Below are 23,479 nucleotides of genomic sequence, written 5' to 3' on the forward strand. Positions count from 1 at the left end.
CAATCTATGGTATTTTATTATGATAGCCCAAGTAAACTAATACAATTCCTTAACCAGAATCTCCATTTCTAGGAGTTTCTCCTAAGGAAATAATCAATGAGGTTGACAGGGATTTATGGTCATGGCCTGCAGCATTACTGGAGTAGTTAAAAACAACTCAGACTCTAACAATAGAAGACTTTGGAAAAGTACAAAATATATATTATTGAGTATATTGCAACGATTAAAACAAACCAAGTTTTAAATGGTGTAGGAGAATTAAAAGTAGATAAAACTATGTCAATATGACCTTCATTTTTTCAAATTATGAGTTTATCAAGTATATACACATAGAAAAAAGAATAAGGGAATGTACACCAAAAACATTAACAAGAATATTATCTCTGATGGTGGGATTACAAGTAGATCTTTTCTTTATTTTTTTGAGATGTTGTAAATCTTCAACAATCATTCTGCATTATTTTTACACTTATGAAAATATTTTTTTAAAAAAACAAGGCATGTGAAGCCTGCTTCTGCCATTAGCCTGGAATCGTCTTTAAAACAAGCTTCATTTCTTCATTTTATGCTCATTTCCTGCCTGTGAAGTTCTAAAGATATCATCATTTACTTGCATTTATAAAATAATAAACGTTATAAAGAAATTTTCAGTGCAGGATGCTGGCTTTGTTACTTTGTTGGTAACTCCTGCAGTAGTATCCTTTATCTACAATCCCCAAACAAATGTGCATGGTTTCCACCTAGGAATTTAATGATAGAACTTAGCAAGGTTCTTGCTTCTGTCTTCAAGATGTAGCAATCCAAAATCAGATCAAGCTCCTTGGAATTTCAAATGTAGAAAAAAGTAATCAAAGTAAATATGAGTATGCTCTTGTAAAATACACCACAAACATAAGAAAAAGGAAAAAAAGTTCATGGGGAAGAGAGGAAACTTGCTCTGTACTGTTCTAGAGGAAAGAACTAGAATCAAAGGATGGAGCTAGAGGAAAGAAGATTTCAATGCGAAAGCTAGAAGTCACCAGTTAGAAGTTCCTTATGAAGTGGTGAGCCCACATCACTGCTAATGTTAACCAGCAAGCAGATGACCATTTATTTGGAAGGAGGAGAAAGCAGAAAGTTAAATTCTACATTAACTTTGAACCAAACTGAAAGACGGACTGAATATAATCTGTAAGGCAAAGTGACTATACAATTTTTGGTCCAAACAGTACTTTTGAGAGAAAAGAGGCGATATTAATACTTACACAGAGACAAGAGGCATCCTGGTTAAGCTGGAGTGTATGATCATCCTACTCTTGGGTCTCTTCCAGCTTAGTCACAAACAAAAATTCTACATTTGTAAACCTTCCGTATGTAATCCATGGTTTAAGGGCTAACCTCTTCCAGCACCTGTGTCTGAATGGCTTAATGGCTTATTGTAATGGTCAGACATTCTGATGTGTAATAACCTTTCTTTGAATGCCTGAGAGAGGAGAGAAGGAGAAATACTAACTTTCCCCAATAATAGGCCCTTGGAGAAATGAGAGAAGTGAGCACAGTTAATTGAAAACCTACAAGGCAAATGGCACTGGCAAACACAGAATTATTTTCAGCTCCAGTTAGCATACCTAGATGATTACAACTTGGATATTTTAGTGCTTCCCAAGTATAGCTGGAATGTGTGGCTCTGATTTGTTTTCCAGTTGGAAATGTTACAGAAACAGGAAGATTTCTGCCTTTGTGTGTCTCATTGCATCCTGCCTCTGCTTGGCAGAAGCTCTGGTCTGACACACTTGTACGTCACTTCCGCTGTGCTTTGGGCTCAATATAAATAATTTAGATTAAGCTATAGCACCACACACAGAATCTCCCCAGCAACAGACAAGCCCACCCCCAAGCTGATCCCGTATGGTTTTATCATCTGCAGATTATCACAGGGCCATCAGTTAGAAAAGGTGAGAGGGAAGAGGTAACCGATACGCTTTTGTAGACACCTACTGAAGTGATATGACTTTAAGGGATCCTGCCTCTTCCAAATATCTCCTCATTGGGCTATCAGAAGTACCACTGGGATAAGGCATCATATTCCAACAACTTCCCTATGGGAATGCATAAGTTTTTTATTCTAGAAGTAAGGTAGGAATTGACTAGTTATCAATAATCAGATCACAGGATTAGTTATCCTGCAATCAGACCATAGACTCTCCCTGGGCAGAGATTGTTTTTATCTTTTCATGTGTCCGTTGAAGCTTGGTGAAGAGCAGGTGCTCAGTACATAGTAGGAGGTAGTGCTTGTGGCATGGGAGTGTTGAGAGTGAACACAATGGCTATTTTTTTTTTAAGGAAGATGTTGTTTATCTTAAACAACTTGGACAGGGCTGTCAAGAAAAATCAGGTGAATTCCAAAGGGAAAATAAGCCAAGTAATGACCCAGAGATGCTATCAAGGGCAGACCCAGCTGGGGCTGAACAGCAAATAATTTTGAGCAGCTAGAAGGCCAATGAAGGATGTCTTGGTCTATTCCTGTTGCTATAACAAAATACTTTAGACTGGGTAATTTATAAAGAACAGAAATTTATTTCTCACAGTTCTGGAGGCTGTTAAGTCCAAGATAAGGCTCCGGCATTTGGTGTCTCATCAGGGCCTTCTTGCTGCCTCCTCACTTGGCTAGCAGGGCAAACACTGTGTCCTCACATGTGGAAGGGCAGACTCCCTCAAGTCCTTTTATGAGGCCACTAATGCTGTTCCTGATGGCAGAGCCCTCACAACGTGATTACCTTCTAAAGGCCTCACCTCTCAATACCATTGCATTGGGGATTAAGCTTCAACATGAATTTTGCAAGGACACAAGCATTCAAATCATAGCAAGGGGAAAGGGAGGGATCTAGAAGTAGAGTAGAAGCCTCTGAAACAGAGACTGAACGGAGCTAAAGACAAGTCATGCCTGGTTAGACATTTTGCCTGCAGCTTGAGAAACACAGAGAGGGGACAAAGGTGACCCTGTACCTGAGCAGAGAACTGGGTCACATTCCCCAAAACCAAGGGAATGAGCTCTTTCTAGAGAGGTTTGTGTGTCAATTAATGAATGATTGACTTAAATTGCAAGGAAAGAGTGTATATGCTAGGGCATTCTTATTAAGCTCAGCAATTAGGCGGGAGGGAAGAACCAAATGTGCAGATTATCTAAAAACTAAATGAGGATAGCTTCAACTGTTTGCACCTTCAAGAAAGCCAGCATTTCCTCTGCATGGTTGTAGCATCAAGCTCCTCAAAAGCAGAGAAAGGGCTCTGTTTGTACAGGTCAGCAAAACTAATAATAGTTTTAAATAATAATAAATAATCCACAGTGATCCTTGACCAGTTAAACCAGCCTCATCTCTGAAGCTTTCAGAATGTCAGCCAATAAGACAGCAACATCAAAAGCTCTTAGAATGAAGCCAAGCTACCATCTGAGGAGCAATGTCTGTTTCTGAATACTTCCCTGGGGCTGAGCTGACAAGGAGGAGAGGACAGTAGTAACCAGGCAGCTTTTGTACAGAGCATCAGCCAGGGCAGGTGCATGCCGGGAAGCAGAGCTTCAAGCAACTCAGAGTTGCTGGGGACCTCTGGGACCTGAGTGCTGCTGGCAGACTGATGAGGCCCTGGAAATAGGATATATGTGGGCTCCATTTTAGCAAAGGCTGTGGGTTCTCCAGAAAATCCAGCAGGCAAGGTAGGAATAACCTGTCATCACAGGTCCTGTCTGCAGCCACAACCTGAAGAACAACCTACATGTGAGTGTAAACTGAGGAAATCACAGTAGACCACAGATGGTAGTACCTTCATGAGGACACCAAGAGGTAATAAGCACCATGAAACACTGCCTTCCTAGCATAGTGAACGCTGTACTAGGACTCAGAAGACTTCAGTTCTAGCCCCCAACTTTACAACCAACTTGCTTTGTGATCCTAGACAAGTTACTTTTCTCTTCATTCCATGCCCACATTAATAAAATAATGATAACTTCTATTTTGGCTGAGATTAAGTCTTGCTCACAAGGGTACTAAATGAAATAATGTCTATGAAAATTATGTGGAAAGTAGAAAGTAGGATTCAAATGTAAGGTGTTGTTATAATCCAACTGAAGATGGTTTTGTTGGATAAAAACTAAACTAATTAATGGTATTATATGCTCAAAGAGGCAAAAAAGAAAATCATTGCTAATGTTTCTAGACTAAGAGAACAAGCTTCATGTCGTTTGTCTTCTAAACAATGCCTATTGCTGTGAAAAGAACCTGCCAATTTGCTTTCAAAACATTTCTATTTATCACTTGAAAACTCTGGCAATATGGCTGGAACTGATGAGTCTCTACTCTATTTTCATCCCTACCTTCCCTCCCAGTATTGTAAACAGAAGTGGGCGAGTGTTACTGCCGGCAAATGAACAGACTATTAAGAGAAATGCCAGATCCTGGTATGTAGCTCTCACCTCCCACCCCTATCCCCCACCCCAGAATCAGAGAGACTTCTGCAACTTGCATGGTGTCTTTCTGTAATCTTCAACATTTTCACTCATTTCTACCCTTCTTCTCCCCCACTTTCATAATTGAATAGCGAAGAAAATATTATAAATACTCATGCCTCCATGGCTCCAAAAAATATTTAGCAGTTCCATGAAGGCACAAAGGCAGCACATATTTAAGCATAACCAGGAGGCAGTGGTAGAAAGCTGTAGGCCTCAGAAGAATATGTGAGTTCTGCCTCTACAAAGACTAGCTGCTCCAAGATATCCATTTGCTGACAGAATTTATACTGAAGTACATGGCACAAACATTTTATCTCTAGAAGTTTCCCTAGATTATCTCTTTGGGCTTTATCATCCTTTTATAAGATCAAGAATCATATCACACAAAACTGGGCTCTGGAAATTTAAAACTAACCAATATTGTTTTTCAAAAGCTCTCAGAAAAATTAAATGGATTATGCAGGGAAAATGTTGTAAATGGAAAATATTGCATATACAGAGTCTTAGGCTACCCAGGACATTTTAAACCAGAAAGCAGATGGAATAAGAGCAATATAAATTAGTGTAACTGTTTTTTGCCAACTGCAAAGTGACTTTAACTCCAAAAAGAACTTCTCCCCAACTTGTTGATTGCGTACATATTTGTTTTTAATTTACACTGGGTAGAATTTGGTGAGATGTTTGGAGTTAGAATCATAGAATCTAAAGGTCTAGGGAACACCAAATCTGGCCAAACCACCCATGGAGTACCAAACTATGGACACAAGCACACAAAATACATAAAGAGATTTACACTGAATGATAATATTCTTGCATATGTTCTATAGGCCAGTTAACAAAAATTACACGGGTGGCAATTTTTAAGGAATGTCCTACAGATAGAAAATATATTAAATACTGAACAGAAGGACTAAACCTCATCAGCAGTTCTTCCTGGCCTTGGCCCTCTCAACATGACCCCAGTATTAGTCAGGGTTCTCCAGAGAGAGAGAATCAATAGGATATGTTATAATTATATGAGCAGAATTTATTAAGGGAATTAGCTCATGTGATTGTGAAGAGAAGTCCCACAGTAGGCCATATGTAAACTGGAAGCTGGTAGCATGGCTCAGTCCAAGTCTGAAGGACTCAAAACCAGGGAAGCTAATGGTGTCCTTGGTGTAAGTCCTGGAACCCAAAAGCTGAAGAGTCTTGAGCTCTGATGTCCACGGACAGGAGAGAAGAGTGTATCACAGCTCCAGTGGATAGAGGAAGCAATTCACCTTTTTCCTCTGTCTTTTGTTCTCTCCAGAATCCCAGAGGATTGAATGGTTCCCACCCACATTGAGGGCAGGTCTTTTCCAACCAGTCCACTCAGACTTTCATATAAATCTCCGCTGGAAACACCCTCATGGACACACTTAAAATGGTAGCTTTACCAGGTTTCTCAGCATTCCTTCATATAACCAAGTCGACAGCTAGAATTAACCTTCACAAGTCCACTCCTTGTCAACTTGGTGTCCATACTATCTCCTTAAATCACACTTAATGTTCAAATGGTACAATAACATAATAGTTGTGCCTAACATTATACACTATCCAGCATACAACAAGGAATGCATTAATCCCTTTCCAAGAAGAAAAGGTAAAGTCCTTAGATGACATTTACCCCTCTCCCAATATCCCATAACTTAAAATTGCAAATACTATAAGGTAAGGTTAACAATATTTAAATGTTCGTATAAAGTCAGTAAGTCTCATGGTATATGATAAAGAACAAGAGGAACAAAAGCAAAGATAATAGCTTAATATGTGTACAGTATACATAGAGAGAGACATATTCTTAACACAATAGGGAGAACAATTACAATCCTCATTTCTCTAACTGGTCACGTGATCAGAGCTGGTATTTATAACTACCTTCTACTACCCATTCTGTATTCCCTTTGCCATCAGTGAGCACCTCAGCTGGTCATGGTTTTTTAAGCTGGTGGAGTGACCCAAACCTTCATCCCTGAAGAGTCTGAGCCATTTGTAGTCTTGCCTGGATTTGGTTATAATTTTCCATTGACCTTAATCACAGGGCATAGTAGTACTAAGAGATGTCCTAAGGGATCTCCTATATTCCAGACATAATCTTCCTTACCTCCTATGTGAAATAGTAGTCCAACTTCCCCTTGGTAGTCTGGGTCAATCATCCCAGCCAACACTGTAACTCCTTTCTTAGACTGTTGACTCAGAGGCATGAGGAACCCAAAGTAGCCAGGTGGCAGCCTTAACTTCCAGTTCAATGGGATCATTTCTGTGTCTTCTGATGGAAGCATTCCTCCCTCTGGAACTGATGGAGTTTGGATTTGTTGTCCTCTCCAAAACTCAAGTGGAAATTTGATCCCCAATGTGGCAGAGTTGGAAACTGATTGAGTCATGGGGGTGGATCACTCATGGATGGATTAGTGTTCTCCCTGGGGGAGGGGGGATTAATGAGTGAGTTCTCACTCTATTAGTTCCCAGGAGAGCTGGTTGTTTATAGGACCCCGGCTTTTCTGCTCTCTCTCTCTCTTGCTTCCTCTCGCCATGTGATTTGCTTGTACCCACTGGCTCCCTGCCACTTTCCACCATGAGTAGAAGCAGCCTGAAGCCCATGTCAGATGCAGCTGTCCCAGAATCATAGGCCAAATAAACTCTTTTCCTTATAAATTACCCAGGCTGAGGTATGTCTGTTATAGCAACACAAAACAGACTAATATAGGAACCAAGACCTATAGACCAGCAGAGCATAAAGTTATGAGGACAGGAAGCAAAAATTTTGCTAATGGGTCCCTAGGCATAATGGTGAGTGGTGCCACTTCTGTTTCCACCCCTTGGTTCCTGGACCCATGAATCCTGGTGATGAGAGAAACAATACCACATATTGGGCGCTGATTTAGAGCATATAAAGCCTTCTGGAGAACTTTGCCCCAGCCCTGCAAGATATTGTCACCTAGCTGCCACTGTAACTGTGACTTCAAAAGGCCATTCCAACATTCTCTCAGACTGGCTGCTTCAGAATGATGGGGAACATGGGAAGACCAGTGAATTCCATGAGCATGAGCCCATTGCCACACTTCTTTTGCTGTGAAGTGAGTTCCTTGGTCAGAAGCCATCTGTCTCTCAGGTGTCTTTACAGCTTCCCAATGGAAGAGTGTTGGCCTCTGGTTGTCAGAGTCAGAGCAGTTTTTAATCCTGACTCAGTCTTCTCTAAGCCATCAATTCAGGGCTCAGGAAGATTTTTCCAAATTACCCTAACTGAAGTAAGTCAATTGTCAAATGAGAAACTAACCAGCTAATTTACAAAGGAGGAGGGAGAGGCTGACACGCATTTTTCACTGCAGTGAGAATTGTAGTAAAAAGACAGAGAATCTGATGGCTTCTTGGTGAATCTGTCCCATATTCCTGCAAGGTGCTCAGGCTTTGAGCCATTTCCTTGGACTAGATGTGAGCATGGATGTGATTTGACCAGTAGGGTATTGTTAACCAAGGCAGCCTAGAAACCAGCCACAGGGACTTGTGCTATGGTTAATTCACACCAGTCACTCTCCAATCCACTGACCAGCAAGACTTCTGTTCGGACAAGAAATCTTGCACAATATCCTAAGTTATGACTGGCTCAGGCTTTCAAAGCCCGGGTTTTCAATGACAAGCCACTCTAGAGTCTGGATGATGAGAATGGAATGAAGATTTCCCCTGCATCTGCTGTCTCTCCTCCCAACCACATAAATATAGGGTAGCACAGAACTGCATATTCATGATAAAACGGAGAGGCACTACAAGGTATTTGCTGCATTCTTACATTTTTTTCTTTTTAATATGCAAGACCTCTGTACTCTTTAATCTCTGCCACAAAGACATCTTCACACACCCTGTTTGGTTTCAGATCTCATGCCAACTGCTACTATAAGGTAGAAAGGCTCAGGAAGGAATCAGCATCTGGAAATATGTTAATTTTACATGAAAGTAGAGGATGATGGCAGAAATTACAGGCTGCAAACTAGAGGCATCTGTCTATTACAGCATTTTAGCACACATTTATGCAACAGCATGAGGCAGGGTGGATGAGATGAGGAGAAGGGTGCAAAGATCTGCAGGAGTGGTGGCCAGGGAAGGTTCTCTCCACCCCAGACTCAAAGAGGGCAGGCAACATCAGAGGGAGTTGGGAGAGAAAAACCAGGGAAAAGAAAGCAGATTAACTAAGTCAGGTGTAGAAGAGCCTGTGCCCTGATATCGCAAGGGAGGTGAGAGAGATTCCCTGTGAGCACTGAGAAAGGATATAAGGACTATTCTTTTGGAATTCCAGGAACAGAGAATGGAAAAACAGCACATCCTACCCAATATCCATGTACAAGCACTCGGTCTATGCGAAGCAAATGCAAATATGTGGACTCATTCTCATTCATAAACCAAAATAGATAATATCCTGCGACCATTTATGTATTGCACTGAGGATTCCTATTCAGCACAATGGCGCGGTTTCCCACGTGCCTCTGCCCTTCAGAACTCAACGGGTCTCTTGGCAGCTGCTTCCAGAATGGGAGTCCGCAGTTCACCGCGAGAGCTTCTGGGCAGCTGTGCAGCTCCAGACACCTCAGATGGCTTCACCTCCTGAGATTATTCCCACCACAACAAACCTGTCCATGCAGTTTTAAAGGAGCAGTGAGGCTAAATACCACCCTAGAAATAAGCGGTAGGTAACATAGGCACTAGACCCAGAGCTGAAGATTTGTAAACTGCATCTCCTGCAAAGTTTCTGGGGAAGAAAAGTGGGTGGGATTGCAGAGCACAAACATGACCACCTTCACTCACCTCAGAGAACAGATGAGAGAAGTGGCTAATAAAAATTACTACAAATCACTTCACACACATAAAGTGCTGTATAATAAACGCTAATACTTTAATCCCACACTGCTTATTTTCTAGATTTTAAGAGTTGAAATGAAAGAATAACAGAAACGCACTTCATATTCTGTCATTTTCTAGTTTTAAGCAAAGAAAAAGAAAGAGAGAGAGAAACAGAGGAAGGGAGGAAGGAAGGGAGAGAAGGAGGGAGGGAGGGAGGGAGGAAGGAAGGAAAAAAGAAAGAAAGAAAGAGAAAGAAGACCCAAGAAGTTCATTTTTAAGTTGCTGCTTATGTAACAGGAGCCTGTGAACTGCACCAGAATTTAATTGAGGGAAAAGTAACTGTAGGGGAATTGCTTGGAGAGTTGCCAGAAGGGTTTTAACAGCTGGAAGTTGAAAAGTGATTAATTTTGACAGCAATAAAAGCCTCATGTTCATACATAATTATGCTTAGATTTGTGGGCTGCTGGAATTTTTTTCTATGCACTATTAACCTTTTGCTGTCCAAACTGGAATTTAGATACTTAAAATGAGTCCTGATCTTTAAATTAAATAATAATTTGCTTTCAATGGCTTTGACTCATCTCAAGATAAGGAAGACTTTGGGGGAGAAACTCTAGAATAACATGCAAGTAGGGATAGGTTCACATATTCTTCTGAATATTTTTCAAACTTAACAGAAATAAAGCCATTTCATGTCGTCCTATGCAGAAACAACAGCAACGAAGGTTTCAGGAAAAAGGTATTCAGAGCAAATAGAAAAAGACACTGAAGAAGCAGTATGTTGTCCACTCTATGATTCAGTGAAATTCATAGCAATTGAAAATAGAGACAAAACTGTATGAAATTATAATGCTACGTTCAAAACTACTGAGGAGATTAAGAAAGCAATGAATTAAACTGAGCTCTAGAATCGGTAGTGTAGCTAATTAGCTATAAAAGCTTGCACAAGTCACTTTGCTTCACCATGACTTCTCTGTTCCCTGCATAGGAAGAGAGGGCTGGAGTAGATAATTTAGAAGATCCCACCTGCTCTAAAATCTAATTATTTTAAACCATCTGCTTTAGGATTATCCACATGGTGACACTTTTTTCTCTTAGTCACCTTTACTACCCTTGTATCAATCAGTTTAACCAGACAGAGTGAAACGTTGGTAATATAAAATATTTCCAAAATAATTGGAAATAATTGATACTTAATAATAGCATAATAGCAGTTTGTAAGGCACTGTTGTAAAAACTTTAATATATTTGATATATATATATATAATATTATTTATCAATCCTTACAGTCATTCCATTAGATAGGATTGTCATTCTATTATTATTATTCCCATTTTACAGAAACCGAAACAATAGAAAGGTTACATGACTTCCCAAAGTCAATAGCCACTGAGTTGAAAAGCAAAGAATTTGGGGGTTCTAATGTCCTATTGTTCCCAAGGAAATACATATTATTGTGAATGCACTTAATCTGTGTCACAAATGGTGGAATAGTAAGAAGAACAATGAACCTGAATTTGAAAGTCCTAAATTTAGCCTTTGCTTTTTTATTTTCTCAATGTTACCTTAGACAATCCACCAACTTCTCCGTTCCAGTTTTCTTACTTGTGAAGTCCAGGTGTCATCTAAATCAGTGGTTCTCAAGATGTGGCAGCCAGACCAATAGCATCAGTATCATGTGGGAACTTGTTAGCAATGCAAATTCTTTTAATTCAATTAAATTCTGAATTCTGGTATGGGTCTCAGATCTGCTGAATTATAATTTCTGGGCAGAGAGTCGGGCAATCTGTGTTTTGACAAATCCTCCAGGTGATCCCATTGCATGCTAAACTTTGAGAACCACTGGCCAAAGTGATCCATAAATTACTTTCTGCTTCTAACATTCAATAATTCCATCTGTGACTGTCTGGTTTCAGGTCACTGAATTTCAAATTGACATGATTTTGCTATATTTAAATTCTTCTTTCTTGATTCATCTTGCCAGAGGACAGGATACCTAATGTTGGCTTGCTGGAATGATTGTTTCCTTAGTCATCATCAGAGCACTACAGAATTAGAAAGGAGAAAGGAGTCATGAATCTAAATAGAAAGATGTTTTTTGAATGTTTGGTTATCACAAGCAAAAGTATAAGATTGAATTCCACAGTTAGAGCCTCAGCATAACCTGAGTTCTCAATCCAGTGCTATGTACCGCATGGGGATTTAATAAATCCTTGCTGCTGCCTGAGGCAAATGACTGTGATTAGCAGCCTGGAGGAGTTGGCCTGTGTTTGCTCCCATATTCCCAACTGTGCCAAAATCAGCTCTGTCTCCTTTGAGTCAAGAGGGAGCAAACCCAGGTAGAATGTTGGATTTACCTCTCAACTTAACATGCCCACTGCCATAGGGTTACTTGGCAAATAAGTACAGCTCACTTGAAGTCAGAAGCCTGGACACCCCACAATGAAATTCCAAGGGTATTCATGAACACCAATTTTAAATGGGCTTTTGCTTTGTTCTCTTCCAGAAACCACCTGCTCATCAGCAATGGCAGAGGAAGATTTCTGGTTCAACCATTATATGAATGCTCAATGCCTCATACTTAATAAACCCTCCTGCAAAAGCAGAACATCAGGTGACCTCATACCCTGATGTACAAGACTATAAACAGCAGGAAAGCAAAGACTCTGTTGTCTCTGCTTTCTTTGTATTTCTCATGACACCTCATTAAGATAAACTGTTGTTTGTTGATTAATTTTCTTAAGAAGACATAGCTAGAAGGAACAAAGAGGCAGAAATGCAAACCCTGTCAGAGTTATAAAAATTTCTGGAAAAAAAAAATAGAAACTTACAAAGGAATAATATATTGAGAGAAAAGATAGTCACATAAAGTAATACGAACTTGCTAGGAGCTATACTTATAAAGCAGGTGGGATTTCACTCTTAAGAGCCGAGTAAGCCTAAAACGCATGTGGAATAGCTCTTCTCTTTTATGTGAGTGGAAAATCATAAACATTTGTTCTAGAACATCCCAGAGACTAACAATTTTACATTTGACCATAATAAATATGAGAAGGAAGGAAAAAATTTTACAAACCATTTCCCAGCCTAAGTTTACTTAAAATGATGTGTTAGCAGAGATGTTGCATTCTTTTATTGAAATAATCTAGGCACAATTTTCCAGTGTCAAATACCTGTATATTTTGAGGACCCCATAAAGAACACAAGCTGACATTTGTGGATTTCTTCTGGACTACAGTGCACAATCTATAAAGTAGATATTATTATTCTCTCCATCTTACAGATAGAGAAACTGAGGCACAGAGAAGCTAACCCATCCGAAGTTACAAACCTAGTAAATAGAAGCAGTTAGATTCAAACACAGGCAATTTGTCTCCAAAGTTTGTACTCTTGGATGGTCATGTCATTATTGTTTTATTTGTTCCATGTACACTTAGGAATGCTTTTGGCGGCAAGTAACAGAAAACCTAGCTGAGAGTGACTCTGAAAAACAGGAATTCACTTTTCTCTCTTAGCAATAAGTATGGAGATGGGCAATTGGTGGAGGGTTCAGTTGCCCTGAGAGTCCCAGGGACTCTCCATTTTGCTGATCCAGTGTCTGAGCATTCGCACACTTCTCATGTCTTCCAGATGTCACCTCTCCATTCCAGGGAGGCAGAGGAGTAGGAGAAAAATGCTTTTTGTGTAGACTTTGTAAACTTTTCCAAATTTAATTTGGGAAACGAAGCTCCCCTCACTGAACTTCCTTTGACATCTCACTAGCCAGAAAAGGATCACATACCCATCCTTCAACCAACAAAAGGCTAAGCAAAAGGAGATTATTGTGTCTGGTTTTGCCTAATTGTTACTTACATTTTGGGATTGGGAAGGGGACTAAAACAATGAGTCTCTACCTAGCTCCTGAATAAATTAGACTTCTTTTAGTGGAGAAGAAGAATGAACAGGAAGGGGGATGTGTGTTGGGTGACAATAGACAGTGTCTGCCACACTCCCCTACTTTGGATTTTTGGTTGTTCCTCATTGTTCGATACCTAATTTATTTGAACTGTGGTAAGGCACTGTGCTAACAAGTGGGAATAAATATAAAAGACATAATCTCTCTACAAGTATAATTATCTATCACTTAAAGGCTTTATTTGAGAGAACCAATTGCATACCCAATTTAAACAAAGAGGTGAAAGAATTTAAATCTTGAATGGCTGAATTGGCAAATGGCTTTCAAGAGAATCCAAGAGGCCTTACCTTGGCTATGAGTACACAGCAGGTGAGAGCGAACAAGCCCCAAGGTACTATCTTTAGGCTATAAAACAACAGGAAGGGCAAGTCTTGCGTATGTGTTTAAAAATAGAGAATATATTCAGTATTTTTGAGGCATTAGGCACACAGAGTTGTTTTATACCCATATGTAATTATAGTATAACCTGAATTTCTCCAAGCCTCATCTGCCACCGGAGATAGATAGGATCACACAAGAGTAGTGACTCAGACTTCACTGGTACTTGTCCCTATCAGCCCCCTGAAAATTCCCCTGCTGTGTGCTTCTGGGAGTCCCCGTGAGGTCCTCACATGTGCTACTATCAAGCCTAATCCCACTGGAGCTGCCCTGTTCTAGAATGTCCCCATGCTACCTAATGGTGTGGGGTGGAGCAGGGGAGCAGCTCTCTTTGCTCTGTGCACCCACTGTCAGAAGGGTCTGGAAGCAGCGCTTCTGGTACCTTCTCTCTCCCTAGAACCCAGACTTGTGTCCACAGGGCTGGGCTGGGCACAGGTTCAAGTGATAGTGACTATGATAAACTCAGTATCTCTTCTCTTCCCCAAATATTACAGCTTGTCATTGCATCAGATCATCTTGCCTGGCTCTTTCTTCCCTTAGGACAACTGACTAATGGTTTCTGTTCTAGGCACGTCTTCTTAGGAAATAACCAGACACAAGGCCAAAAATATGCATAAGGAATCAATTACAGAGCTCTTTATAATGGTTAAAAAAAATCCCAAATTTTATCAGTAGGAGACTGATTAAATTAATTATAGCACATCCATTTTGAAAAATAATATGCGTGCATTTAAAATGATGAGGTAGGTCCACATTTATTAAAATGGAAAGATATTCATGATATATTGTCAAACTGGGAAAAAAGTATGATCTCATTTTTGTAAAAATATAAATAAACACATGTGCTCCCATGAATGTATGTGCATTAATGTGTGCACGCACTCACACAAAGAAAACAGAAGTTATCTTTCGAAAGTGAGATAAGGGCATTTTTGCTTTTTTTTAAATTTCTTTCTGAACTGTATGAACGTTTTTATAAGAAGCATGAATTGCTTTCATAATCATAAAAAGATAAAGCCATATCCATTTTGAAACATAATTATTTTAATAAAATAGGCTTTAGTAATCAATGCATTCTTTAGGGTGAAAGTGTGTAGGTGTATAAAGTCTGCATTCAGTGATATAATTTAATATAAGGAAGATCTGATCATTTACTGAAAATTCCTGGGCAATGTGGAAGAAAATGAACCTTGACGAAAGGATGATTAGGGCCGTACATCTTGGCCAGAGAATGCTGTGCTACTGGCCAACAGCGCAGTGCCCCAACATTGTTCCTGGAAGCCTGAGAAATTGCCATTTCTGGAAGACAAAAAAAGTACATGAAGTGAAGCAAACACATGGCTGGTGTAGCTTGTGGCTTCCTCTTTTGGGCCTTTGCTCATGTTTTCAATTGGTTTTTTATCTTTTTCTAATTGATTTGTAAAAGCCCAAAGCTTAACACCACTTGGCATTTATGTTACGTATTTTTTTCTCTATTTGTTGGTCTTTCAAGATTTTTTGTGAAATTTTATACTATCCAGAAGTTTTCCTTGTTGGCGTGATCAACTATAACAATCCTCTACTTTTTTGTGATTCTTGGCTTTGGTATCTTGCTTGGAAATGCTTTTTCTATCCCCAAACACACCAAGATTACTCACCCATATGTCATTTAACCTATATACATCTTTTATAATTAAATATTAAGTTACTCAGAATTTATTTTTGTGCATGGCATGTACAAGGTAGTGATATAAATGGTTTGTCCCAATTGGTTGGATATTGTCCCCAACACCATTTATATACTATCCAGTCTTTTCCCACTGATTAGAAATAAAATCTTTATCATATACAAAAACCAAACAAATTTACAAGGGTACACACATATACAGCTTTGGGTAAGCTCTGGACTTCTATTATTCAGTTCCATTCATCTGCCTGCCTGTTCCTGACCTGATACTATACAATTACAATCATTATAGTTTTAAGATGTGTTTTATTTTCTGATAAGGCAAAGACTCCCCTCATTACTCTTCTCATTCAAAAATGTATTATTTATATATACTATTCTTAAATGATAGTTCTTCTGAATAACTTAAAATTATTTTGTCAAATTCTTTTTTTTTTTTACAAGGATTTATTGTTTTTTTTGTTTGTTTCTTTGTTTTTTTATTTTATTTTGTCGATATACATTGTGGCTGATTATTGCTCCCCATCACTAAAACCTCCCTCCCTTCTCCTTCCCCACCTCCCCCCCAACAATGTCCTTTCTGTTTGCTTGTCATATCAACTTCAAGTAATTGTGGTTGTTATATCTTCTTCCCCCCCCCCGGTTTTGTGTGTGTGTGTGTGTGTGTGTGTGTGTGTGTGTGTGTGTGTGTGTGTGTGTGTGTGTGTGTGTGAATTTATATATTAATTTTTAGCTCCCACCAATAAGTGAGAACATGTGGTATTTCTCTTTCTGTACCTGACTTGTTTCACTTAATATAATTCTCTCGAGGTCCATCCATGTTGTTGCAAATGGCAGTATTTCATTCGTTTTTATAGCTGAGTAGTATTCCATTGTGTAGATGTACCACATTTTCCATATCCACTCATCTGATGATGGACATTTGGTCTGGTTCCAACTCTTGGCTATTGTAAAGAGTGCTGCGATGAACATTGGGGAACAGGTCTTAAAGAAAACATAGGAGAAACACTTCAGGAAATAGGACTGGACACAGACTTCATGAACACGACCCCAAAAGCACGGGCAACCAAAGGAAAAATAAACAAATGGGATTATATCAAACTAAAAAGCTTCTGCACAGCAAAAGAAACAATGAACAGAGTTAAAAGACAACCAACAGAGTGGGAGAAAATATTTGCAAAATATACATCTGACAAAGGATTAATATCCAGAATATACAAGGAACTCAAACAACTTTACAAGAAGAAAACAAGCAACCCTATTTTGTCAAATTCTAAATAAAACTCTATTAGAATTTTTATTGGAATTACATCAAATTTGTAGATTAATCTATAGAAAAAGAACTTAATATTTTCAATGGGAAGACTCTTTTTTAGCATCCCATTAAGATTTTGTAAGTCTCTTCATATTGTTTCTGGGTGTTTCCTGGTAAGTTTGTGAAAAGTTGATTTTCTTTGGCCCACCCCAGCCGCCACCCCACACCCCATTTGGTCACTGGCACAGTGTAGGAATCTCCTTATGAGATTGACAGTTGAAGGACAGGTTTGCATATCTGCAGCTCTCAGGCAAAGTTCCACTTCTCACAGACTTTGCTTCTGTCTTCTTGAGGTGACACCTTCCTGTGACCTCTCTCCCTGGTTTCTGGTTTCAGAGAGCCAGTTGAGTCATTCCCATTCCCAGCATGCTCTGCTTCCAGGGCTCTCATTTATTCCGTGTCACACGCTTACATCAGAGAGGCTCTAACTCATTGTGTTCATTTTCTTTCGCTGCATAACAAATTACCACAAACTTAGCAACTTAAAACAACACACATTAATTCTCTCACCTGGGTCGGGCGACTGGGAATGGCTTCGCTGGGTCCTCTGCTTGGGGTCACAAAGCTGCAGTCAAGGTGTCGGCTGGGCTGCATTTCTTTCTGGATCTTGGGGTCCTCTTCCAAACTCATGGGATTGTTGGCAGAATTTAGTTCCTTGCAGCCGTGGAACTGATGTTCCCGCTTTCTTGCTGGCTGTCATTCAGGGCTGCTCTCAGCCTCTAGAGTCCCCTCAGATACATGCATGCGGCCCTCTCTCAGGTCCATTCCCAACGTGGAAGCTTCCTTCTTCAAGGCCAGCAAAGCAACCTCTCATCACAGTCCACTAGGATGGAGTCTTAGATAACGTAACATAATCACTGGAGTGATATCCATCACCTTCTCTATACTCTGTTGGCTAGAAGCCAATCACGGTTTCCACCCACACTCAGGGGAGGGGATTATTCAAGGGGCTGACCCTTTGGGTCACCTTAGGATGTGTCCACCACACTCACAGGTCTCGGAGCATTGCCAGCACTACTTCCTGGTCACTTCTTTTCTGAGATTTGGGGTCTTGGCCTAAATATAAGATGGCAGCCTGCATGGGGACCAGGGGCAGAGGGGCAGGTGGTGGTGGGCGAAACAGAAAGAGAGACACTCTGCTCCCCTCACAGGACTGGAAAGTTTTCTGTGTGGCACAGGAACCAGGTCTCCAACTTAGGGAGGCAAAGAGGAGGTCCAACATAAGGTGAAAATCACACTAATTATTCTTGGTCCTCTCCATCAGCCTTAGAATTATTGTCCGTTCCTTCAAAATTCTGGAATCTGGTGGTTAGTCATTTTTTAGTATGGTAAGTTTTGTCTCTTTATTAACGTCTTTTTAGGTATGTTAGTAAGAAGTTAGGGAAAACTGCTCACTTCCTGACACTTTGAACCAGAGTCTCAGCCAAGCCAGTTTGTGGCAGGTTTCACTTCTGTCTTCTTGAGATGGCACCACTGCCTTGCTTCTCGTTGTTTTGAAGCAACTGCGAAGTTGAGTACAACACATTTTATAGGAACCTTCCTGGGGGCATTGTGATACCTCAGGGAAACCAAAGGGATAGCTAGTCTATGCCTCAGGACACCATGGGTATCAGAGACATATTTGCATTACTGGTGACCATTTCATCCTCACAATAACCTAGTAAAGTAGGAATTAGTATCCCACTTTATGGAAGAGAAAACAGAGTCTCAGACTAAACAAGTGACTTTCCCATCATTATATAATCAGTAAGTGATAGAGTTTGCACTCAAATCACACTTTGCCTGACTCCAAAGCTCTTTCTGCCATGTCATGCTTTCAGGGTTGGGGAACATCTCCTGAAATATTTAGAAGCATTTAATAATAATCAACATGTTTGTTCCACTCTTAATTCAGTCTACAATCTCAGAACCCTAGTAATAAACTACAACTTCCTGAAATCGGGAGGTTTTTTATGATGAAAATGGATAATGTGCATGTTTCTGTTATGCCACAGCACCTTTGCCCCACAAATTTTAAAACCTGAAAATCAAAGCAAGTCAGGACAGTTACTGAGGGATCTGATAATCATACAGAGCAGCTCTCAGACTTGGCCTTTCTATTCAGCCACAACTTTAATATTTTGTGTCATGTCTCCCTGAAGCAAGCCACACTGAACAGGAGTGTACACAAGTCATAGGTAGACTCCCACATGGGCACCTCTCACAACAGTCTTTAGGAAGCACTGCAGCCGGTTGAGGGATGTCTCAGTCCAGTCAGGCTGCTATAACAAAATACCATAAGCTGGGCGATTTATAAATCACAGAAATGTATTTCTCACAGTTCTGGGAGTTGAGAATCCCAAGATCAAGTCTCCAGCAGATTCTCTGTCTGGTGAGGGCCCATTTATTGGCTCAAAGATGGAAACTTCTAGCTGTGTCCTCATATAAGAGAGGGGACATACAAGCTCCCTTGGGCCTATTTTATAAGGGCACTAATCTCACTCATAAGAGCTCTGCCTCCTGATCTCATCACCTTGGGGTTTAGGATTTCAACATATAAATTTGTGGGGGACACAAACACTCAGCTTATAGCAGGGGGAAACAAGTACTAGAAGCAGGTGCCTGGGTTCAAATCCTGGGGCTTTGTGTCTGCCAGCTGCCTCAGTGGGAAGATTGTGTGGTAGGACAAGAGTGGTAGGACACTAACGGACACATACCAGACATAAAATCTTAAATAGCAAGTGGTACAGAAATTTAGAGAGATGTCTTACAAAATAGGAGACCACACAGCATGCCCCCAGGTAGAGGTACAGACTACCTAGTGCCCTGGTCCCCGTGACAATATACAACTGTTGCCCATCCCCAACTGCCTGAGCTACATGCCTGCCTGTTAACTAGGTGCAAGTAACTACTGAAACCAACCCCAGCACATTCCTAAGTGCTTATAGATCATAAAAGGTCAATTTCTCATACCTAATAGCCTTGTTAGGCACAAGTTTTAGATCAGCCTTGAGTCCATTTCCTACAGCGATCTTGGGCAAGTTAACGAAATCTTGTCAATTACCGGTGTCCTCTAATTCAGTATTTCTCAAAATGTGGTTCCCCCAGCCAACAACATCAGTACCCTGCAGAAATGCAAATTCTTAGGCTCCACCCAAGACCTACTGAATCAGAAACTCTGGGTATGAAACAGAGAGATCTGTTTTAACAAGCCCTCCAGGTAATTCTGATGCACGTTAGTATGAGAACCACTGCTCCAACAGCTCACACAATTGTGAGAATTAAATAAGATAATGCATTCTGTTCTGGTACCATGTGAATTTCTGGAGTACAAATTAGCACATCAGTGATTGGTCACAGAGGAGTGATGCCAGTATCATGTGAAAATTGCATTGGTTTCCACAATGTCATATGTGATTTTTCCTAACCAAGGGGAGCTAGAATAGCAGTAGACCCATAACGTTCAATGGGAAGGAAAAGGCCCAAGGTTTGGCTGCTGCACCAGCAACAGGAACTAGGAAATTTTAAAATGAGCACCTGTAGCTAAGGCAAACTCCTCAGAAAAGCACACCCCGAACCTCAGGAGCTCTCATTTTGTGGAAGGTTGTCCTGCCTCCTGTGCCCACCTTAGCAACAGCCCCAGTGACTCAGAGCTTCATTTCCACCGCCCTGTCACAGCCCCTGCCAGCGCTGATCTAATTAAAGCATTACCAGCTTCTCATCTCTATTGCTTTTGTGCATTTTAATACCCCTGTAACAGCTTCTAGGCACTCAGCTGCTGCCAAGGTGGTCCAAATGATCTCCCCAGCTAGCAGTGATTGTTTTAGCTAACTAGAGTTGCATGGGATTTGAATGGTCTATCTTGGCCCTATTTTTCCCATAAGTCCTGTTATTTTTTATAGCAAGTTTTTCAGAGTGCAAAGTTTTCTGTAAAGTGTTATTTTGTGTTATAGCAGAAATGCCTGTATATGTGAAGTACCTGGCACAGAGTAAGAGCTCAATAATTATTATTATTAGTTCATGTCTACCATACCTTGTCCTTGAAACACTGACAATAAAAGGAGCCAAGAGAACTCTGCAGTGACAACTCCAGAGCAGGAGAATGGAGCACAACTTCATATAGCACTTTTTGATAATGAAAGGGTGAAGGTTTTACCCTCTTTCTCCGATATTTTTAATGACATTCATTTGGAGCAATACCTCCTGTTTTCTTTTTCTTCCCTCCCCCCCAACCCGCCCTCGTTTGAGCAGCTTTTTCTAAGACATGGAGGTATTTTATCCACTTCTGTGTACTTAAATTCTTAACTACATTCAATCTTTCTTTGTGATTTTAGAAAATCAGACACATTCTCAGAAATAGCCAGGTGGAAAGTAGTTATCTTGGCCATAATTCTTTGATGTTTACAGAGTATGACACTCAAACTTGAAATCTCCACTTGCCTTTACTGGAAGGGACCAGTTCAGCCTCCTCATGTGACAGGAATGGGAATTGAGGTCTGGCTCAAGGTCTAACAGCAAGATTGTCTGGACCTGAAAGCCAGCCAGGTGTCTGGGCTCCTAATTCAGTATTCCATCTCTTAATGTTTACTCTCTAGTCTTGTTCTGCCTTGTGAGGTCACTTCTAAATTGTTTCCTCAAACCTGGGGTCACAAACTGGTGGTCTGTAAGTCAATTCAGCCCAAAGACATGTTTTGTTTGCCTAGGTAGTATCTTAAAAATTGGGAAATTTCACATGAAAAAAATTTTTAGCTTCACTTGAAAATTCAGAACATCTGGTAACAATGAGCCAATATTCCCACATGGCAACAATCAGCTGGACTGAAGAGCATCCCTCCCTTTCTAGCCAGGGCGAGATCACTCGAAATTGCCACATTCCCCACCAATCCCTGTCATCTTACATGCATACATACACCTTTCTGTATCGGTTTCCTAGGGCTGCCATAACAAAGCACCACAGACTGGTGGGCTTAAACAACAAAAATTTATTTTCTCACAATTCTGGAGGCTACAAGTCTAAGATCAAGGTGTCGGCAGGGTTGGTCTCTTCTGGGGCCTCTGTCCTTGGCTTGTAGATGGCCATCTTGTCCCTGTGTCTTTACATGGTCTTCCTGCTGAGTGCATCTGCATCCAAATTCCCTCTCCTAATAAAGATACCAGCTACATTGGATTGAGGCTTACTCTAAGGGCTTCTATTAACTTAATTACCTATTTAAAGACCCTATCTCCAAATACACTAACATTCTGAGATGCTGAGAGGTCAACATTGAGGGGGCCACAATTAAACCCATAACACATTCCTTATTCCTTTTATATTACCTGCTTGACCCCAAAGGCATTTCAATCTGCAACTGTGATAAACAATGGCAAACTTTGGTCTAATATTTAACTTTTCACAGCTTTGTGTCTTATTTTATCAATTAGCCAGCCCTTATGTGAAGTGCCTTAATAATGAAATCCATAAAGTATACTTAAAAGGGACATCATTCTAGAGACAGAAAGAACCTCAGAGACTATTTCCTCCAGTGCTTTTCAAACCATTTTAAGTCATAGAACCTTTTAATAAAAATTAACAAGAAACTGATGTATAAAATAGTTAAGCTTCACTCCTGTTCTCTATAATGGTTCTTAAGGGAGCTCCAGGAAATACTGGGCCTCCCTATATGAAACATGATAGATGACCGGTAAGGGGATCTTAACCCTTGACTTGGTGTTGTCAGCACCACGCTCTCCCAAGTGAACTAACCAGCCATCCCTATATAGGATCCGAACTCGGGGCCTTGGTGTTATCAGCACTATACTCTCCCAAGTGAGCCACAGGCCGGCCCCCTGAAACATGATTTTAAAACCGCTGATCTAATCCAAATTTTTCAGTTTATCTGTGAGGAACCTAAGGCCCATCCACATGCCCAAAGGTCACACAGAGCTGGGCGCAGCACCAGATCACCCACCTCCTGCCTCCCATGCTCCTCCTCTATGGCTCCAACAAGGTCTTGTTATCTGTGAACCTGGACAAGTTTGATCGAATAATATCATCAGGATAGGAAAATCCTGACATTTTATTGGTGGGAGGAGCAGTCTAGAGCCCAGGTCTAGTAGTCAGGAGGCTTAGGTTCTAACTGTGTGTTGCCAGTACTGGCTGTGCTACCCTAAGGACTTGCCTCTCTGTTCCTCTTCATATACAACACAAAAGGATTAGGCTCCATGAGCTCTAATGTCCCTTCCAGTGTTTAAATACTAGGATCCCAAAATGTTACAGTTACAGCAATTCTGGTTATCGTAACTTCACTCTATTGGTACAAAAGGACTCCATGAGAACGTCCTGTGCTCAGAAGCATATGTACCAGCAAAAGGCAGATTCACCCTTCCCTGTCTGCTACCACCAAGGCCACGTCAACACCCATCCTCCAGCTGGCTATCACAGACAAGAAAAAATGAAAAATGAACAAAACCTTCCCCAGAAGAGGGAGCATCATGTGACCCACTCTTTTCTCAGTAATATGAACCAAGCACTTTGTACCACAGGGAAAGTGGAAGCAGAAGGTGGGAGGAATTACTGTGCTCTTTGGGAACTGTGATTACAGAACTCCAAAGTAGAAAAGGCAGAAATTTGTTCTCCAACCAATATTCCAGTGACAACGAGCTTATTACTTCATGAGGTTGCCTGCCATGGACCATGCTAATTTTCACGAGTAATTAGTCCCCCATTTTGAAATCTATGACCCCAAACATCCAAACTTCAGTTACCACACACCTATGTTCTCTTCCTGGACATACAGCTGGACTGCATTTTCCAGCCTCCCTTGCAGTCAGCTGGAGCCAGAGAACTGAGATCTGGCCAAGGAAATGTGA

Source organism: Cynocephalus volans, chromosome 2 (genome assembly GCF_027409185.1).
Source record: "Cynocephalus volans isolate mCynVol1 chromosome 2, mCynVol1.pri, whole genome shotgun sequence".
NCBI classification, from domain to species: Eukaryota; Metazoa; Chordata; class Mammalia; order Dermoptera; family Cynocephalidae; genus Cynocephalus; species Cynocephalus volans.